Source organism: Phascolarctos cinereus, unplaced genomic scaffold (assembly GCF_003287225.1).
Source record: "Phascolarctos cinereus isolate Bilbo 61053 unplaced genomic scaffold, phaCin_HiC Scaffold_4;HRSCAF=312, whole genome shotgun sequence".
NCBI classification, from domain to species: Eukaryota; Metazoa; Chordata; class Mammalia; order Diprotodontia; family Phascolarctidae; genus Phascolarctos; species Phascolarctos cinereus.
This window is the reverse complement of record NW_027555847.1, coordinates 605,929,568-605,935,933: the sequence shown is the minus strand read 5'-3', so window position 1 is coordinate 605,935,933 and position 6,366 is coordinate 605,929,568. Positions and strand designations below refer to the sequence as shown.

At 35.1% G+C, this 6,366-nt stretch overlaps 1 pseudogene; it reads left to right on the top strand.

The window, feature by feature from the left end:
• Positions 1 to 3,538: 3,538 nt before the first annotated feature.
• LOC110195554 (SPRY domain-containing protein 7-like) lies at positions 3,539 to 4,126 on the top strand (annotated as a pseudogene).
• Positions 4,127 to 6,366: the final 2,240 nt, after the last annotated feature.

The window sequence follows — 6,366 nt, the reverse complement described above, 5'->3', positions numbered from 1 at the left end:
TAATGCCACCAGCAATAGCCATAAAATGTATCTAGGGTTAGGAGGTCATGAAAGGACATTAAGCCCTTGGAAGTTACAATTTTATAATATATGAAACTGAAAGTCAAGACTTTAGAAGAGAAAGGAGAATAATGAGAATGAATGACTGGTTAAAATGTGCTAGCAAGAGAATAAGATTTAGATTTCTGGATCTGGTCAAGTCTTAAAATATTTTCCTGGCTATTTTGAGTTCTGTCAGAGTGATTTAAACTGGAAATTGAGGAAAGAAAAAAAATGATTACAAACAATAAGGCAGCTATTAAAATGAGTAGCAGATATAACACAGGAAAAAATAATTTCTTAGAGGTTTATTCATGCTTATGTATTTATATTCATATTATATTAATGTCATTTAAGTTCATTTGTTCAGAGATATCATGCAAGATAAATACATGACTCATGAGAGATAATTAGCAATGGAAGGGCTTACCTTGTTCAAAAAGAAACAATAATATGCACTTACAAAGGTTTGTCGAGTATCATTGAATCTTAAAAAGATATCTATTTGGAAATCATTAATTTAAGTGATGTTCATTGGTAAAAACAATGAGATATCAAGGCAGGAATGTCCAATCCAAAATAAGAAGTGCTCTCTTCTCCAACAAACATTGAGTAAGTGTTTCTCAGATACGAAGATATTTTCTAGACACTGAGGATACAAAGACAAAATAAACAGTGTCCATCCTTTCAAGGAGCATATATTCTACTTCAATATATCACAAACTAATTAGCCACATGGAGAATCTGTCTGATAGTTTTATAAGCAAATAACAAAGATGTAGCCAGCCATTTTTAATCCTGTGAAATTGATTATTTTTCCCTGTCAACAGATCAGTCTGTAGCTCATCACCATCATCATTGCTTTACGATCCACATTTTTAGCAGGGTAAACTGCCCTCTACAAACTTTTTTTTTTCAAATTAAAAGCCACATTTTATTACATAGAATAACAACAACAACAACAACAACAACAACAACAACAACAACAACAACAACAGCAACAATAAAATAGCTAGTATTTACATAGGACTTATGTGCCAGGCACTATGCTACACTCTTTACAGATATTATTTCATTTGATCCTAATAACAACTTTGGGAACTAGATGCTATTATTATCTCCAAATTAAAGATTGAGGAATCTGAGGCAAATAGAGGTCACGTAGCATCTGAGGTCACATTTGAACTCAAGTCTTTCTAACTTCAGACCCAGAATTTTATCCACTGTGCTAATTATGTAGGAAGCTACATAACACTTGTGTATATTTTATACCATGTCTTATCTAATTATTACATACCTCTGCTTTTCTATATTTGCCATGGCACAATATTCTACAAGCATTATAGGTGGTATTATGAAAATAGATATTGATGTCTTCATCCACATGAATGTCCTATCATAAGACAATGCAGATAGGTAGACAAAAGTAATAGTCCATTTTGAACTTTGAAGTATATATAACTATTCAAGAGGCAGTGAGAGAGAGGGAGGCAATGGTAGCCATAGAAAACCTCAAAGGAATAGTGTGTCAGGAGAATATGATATGTACGTATTTTGGAGCATAGGGGGGGCAAAAAATCTACATTGGAAATGTTCAAACAGATTGCATTAGCCAAGTGTATTACATAAGGGATTATGTTCAGATATGGTTTAGACCAGGATTCTTAAACTTTTTCCGTGCATGACCCCTTCAGCACTTCTTAAACTGTGGGTTGTGAACCCATATGTGGTCATGACCCACAGTTTAAGAAGCACTGCTACTATGTCTTCAGTGGAAATGAAGAAGCATGTTAAACTGGATATGCAAGGTAACTATTTATGAAGAGAATACTATAACCCGAGGTTAACATAGAAATCAGGGTGAATGCTGCTATTATGCTAGACAAAAACAGCAGTATATTGAAAAAAAAAAGTAGAGAAGTGAGAAGTACGTATAGGGAAAATATAACAATTCCAGAGTGGAATTATTTTGTTTGTAAACTGCTGGTGAATAATTGAGGATCTTAGGGTATAGAGCTCAGAGGATTCATGAGCTTTGAAAATAAAGATTTGGAAGTTATGTGCCCAAAAGTTATTGTGAATGAAGGAGAAAGAGGACTAAAAAACTACTTGGATTTGGTAATTAAGAGTAAGTCATTAATTGTTAGAGCAGGGATTCTTAACTGGGGACCAAGGAATTTAAACATCTAGCTATATCTATATATTAATAATTATTTTAGTATAATATTTATATATAACATATAATATAATTGTTCATAATATTTATTATGATGATAATGTAATTTGTAACTTTATGATCACATATATTTTATGTATATTATATTCTAAGAATGGGATCTATAGTGAGAGAAATGATTATTTTTCTATTATACTAATTACTAGCTATTAAATTGAGATTGATTTTTTTTCTTTTCTATTTCCTCACTCAGAGAAAAGCCTTTTTGGATCATTCAATCAGTCTCTGAAGGATATTGCTGATAGATGAGATTGCCCAAATCCTCTGTGTACATGCTCTGTGATCTTGGATGGGATCCCACCCAGCTAGAAGACCTTGCAAATAGAACCTAATCTAGGTGAACTCTTGCCCTTAGGAAGTAAGTTTATACCTTTGTATACCTTCCATTAGAATTTAGAGTGACCTAGCTTATGGAGACCAACCACAATGGTCTGAGTAGAGATGGGTTCCTTTGTTCAGATTGCTGGAGGCCACAGTTAACTTCTCACAAGGAGGAGCTGAAGATTTTTAGCCATCTACTCATTGATATGTCCACCCCCTGAAGTGCAGCCAAGATGGTGGAGAGAAACCAGAAAGTTGCCTGAGCTCTCCCCAGTTACCCTAGGAAACAACATTACACAAACCTCTAAATGGATTCTGGACTGACAGAACCTACAAAAAGACTAAGTGAAACAATTTTCCAGTTTAATATAACTTAGAAGGACTTCAGGAAATGTCTGTCTCACTTAGGTAAAAAGGGAGTGCAGCCCAGTGCATATGATATCCAGGTAAGCCAGAGAGAGTGTCTCAGCTACAGCACAGATAAATAACTGAGGCCTCTTCATCCTGGGTCATCAGGCCAGTGGCAAACCAGGTCTGCTGTTAGGACTCTAGACCACAGAAGGCAAATTGACAGCTCCAGAAACCAGGAAACAACAGAAGCAACTAGACTGGGCCACCCCAGCACAGAGAGCAAGCCACCAGCACCTGAGGCCAAGCACACAAAGCCAGCAACCAGGCCCCTGGACCCCAGCACAACAAGCTTGCAACAGTGATCCCTGTGCCCCAGGAGTAGAGCTCAACTTTAAAATCCACAAAATAGGCCAAAAAAATGAGCAAGAAACAAAACAGGAACTTAACCATAAAGAATTACAGTGATGACAAGGAAGCTCACAACACAAACTCAGAAGAGGAAAACAATATCATAATATTTACATGCAAAACCTCAAAGGGGGCAGCCTGGCATCCCTGGCTCTGGCCCCCTAGAGAGATAGCCCTGGCACAATGGTGGCCTCAGTTTTATGCTCCCTATGCTGCTACATCGACTCTGGGACTGGCCACATCCTGCTGAAGGAGATGCCAGCCATGCAGCTGGACACACAGCACATGGGAACAGGTGTTGTAATTGTCAAAAATGAAAGAAGTTATATGTGGGACAGGAGGTTGTTTAGCCAATACACCTTTATATCAGAACAAAAGCTAATTTGAATTCAAATCCAATCCATAGGGATCTGGGGCATTGGTGTTGCAACTCAGAAAGTTAATTTGAATCAGATTCCACTTGGCCAAGATGTTCATAGCCTTGTGAGGAGGAATGAATGAACCTTCTGCCACAACAATGAGGGAAAGAATAGCTTGCCTGCAAACAATCTTCCACAGGAGGGAAATATAGGGTACATATGACCATGTAAAATTGAATGTTTATTTGAATGGAAAGAATATGCACTGTCCAGCATCAGGTATGCAAGGAAGAGTGTATCCTGTTCTATATGTTGATTACAATGCAATTTTGGATTATGAGTTCAGTGACTTTTATCATATTCTTCCAACTGGTTTTGAAAAAAAATATTATTTTGACAGCAAATCTTCTGAATATACTTTCATTCAAAACTTCTACCCCTATGATATCCCTGCAAAAAAAAAAAAACCTGCCACTTTAATAAAGCCTCATTTGATCCATAAGAAGTACATTCTCTGTTTTTAATGAATGTTTATGAAGTTATCTAAGTAATCAATAGGCTAAACACAACAGCAGAATTGTGATTTAAAATCTAGGTTGTGTTTTACAATGTGAAAATCCGCATTTTGAAAATTTTGATTCTTATATGTATAAATGGAAATTCACAGACAGTAATAAATGAAAATCTGTATGCTCATGACATTTAGAAAGGAAATTTATTTCTTACATGAGACACTTGGTTTAAATCATAGGGATATAGTCGGTTGTGATTTTATTCATTCTGAAGTTTGTACTTATTAAAAGAGAAGCACTATCTTGTCTGGAGTCCTTTTATCTTCTTTTGTAGTATCCTTTTTATGTACAGAATGAAGAGTAACAAGTAGGTTAAATTAACTACAAGGTTTTTTTTTTTTCCCAGCATGTCTATTCAGTATAAAAGTTGCTCTTTTTCATAAATGTTAAGTTTATGTTTAATTTGCATGTTACATTCTTTTGTATTGCTTTATGTAAGAAATAATACAATTGTATATTTTAATGATTGACAAATATTATTATATTGAATGTAATAAAGCAAAACTGAATGCAAGACATATTTATGAATACCACCATGCTGTGTTATCTAACTCTAAGAGTGATTATGGCAATTTGATCAGTGATGTAGTATACACTGGCAAAACACAATGGAAAATTATAATGAGGTTTTACACTTGAACTGTAAATCATAGTATCAATTCTGGAATATTTCATTTAAATGTCTTGGAGGTTTTTTTTCTGCAATGAACAATAAAATGACTAATGGTTAAGGTGAAAAAAGAAAACCTCAAAGGGAAATATGAACTGGTCTCAAGCCCAAAAACCATTGTTGGAAGAGGTCTAAAAGTATTTTAGAAGTTAAATAAGAGAGGTAGGAGGAAAACTGGGGAAATTAGAGTGGTATGAAAGAAAGAGTTACCATATTGGAAAAGGAAGCACAAAAATTTACTGAAGAAAACAATTCCTTAAAAGATACAAATGACCAAATGGGGAAAAAAGATACATAAGTTAAGTGAGGAAAACAGTTCCTTAAAAATTAGAATTGGGTAAATGGAAGCTAATGACTCTATAAGACATCAAGAATCAGTCCAAAATCAAAAGAATAAAAATAAAATAAAATAAAATATAAATTACCTCATTGGAAAACAATTGACCTGGAAAATAGATCCCAGTGAGATAATTGAAGAATTATTGGACCACCTTCAAGACATGATAAAACAAAAGGAGCCTAGACAAAATCTTTCAAGAAATTATCAAGGAAAATTTTCCTGATATCCTAGAACTAGAGGGTAAAATTGTCAGTGAAAGAAACCATTGACCATTTCATGAAAGACATTATAAACTGAAAATTCCAAGAAATATTGTGGCTAAATTTCAGAATTATCAGGTCAAGGAGAAAATATAGCAAGCAGCTGGAAAGAGAGAATTCAAATATCATGGACCCACAGTCAGGATTATATGGGATTAGTGGCTTCTACAGTAAAGGATCAGAGGGCAAGGGAGCTTGGATTACAATCAAGAATCACTTGCCAGCAAAATTGAGCATAATTTTTCAAGGGAAAAGATGGATGTTCAAAGAAATAGGGTACTTTCAATCATTCCTGAGAGAAAGACCAGAGCTGAACAGAAAATCCTATCTTCAAATGCAAGATTCAAGAGAAGCATAAAAAGGTAAACAGGAAAGAGGGGGAAAATTTTATTAAACAAAGTTTAATGGTTTACATCCCTACATGAGAAGGTGATGCTTGCAATTATTGAGAACTGTACCTTTATTGGGGCAGTTAGAAGGAGTATACACAAAAAGAGGGTGTGGGCATAAGTTGTCTTTGATGGGACGATATTAAAAAATGAAAAGCAAAATAAGATGAATTACATCATCTGAAGAGGCAAAAAAGACCTATTACATCAGAGAGAAAGAAGAGAGGGGGCTGATGATTCTTTGGACCTTACTCTCATCAGATTTGGCTCAAAGGAGGAACAACATACACACTCAGTTGGGCAGAGAAATTTGCTTAACTCTATAGAGACATAGCAGGAGAAAAGGAAATCAAAGGGCAGGGAACTGATAGAAGACAGGGTAGATTGAGGGAGGCAGTGGTCAGAAGTGAAATACTGGTGA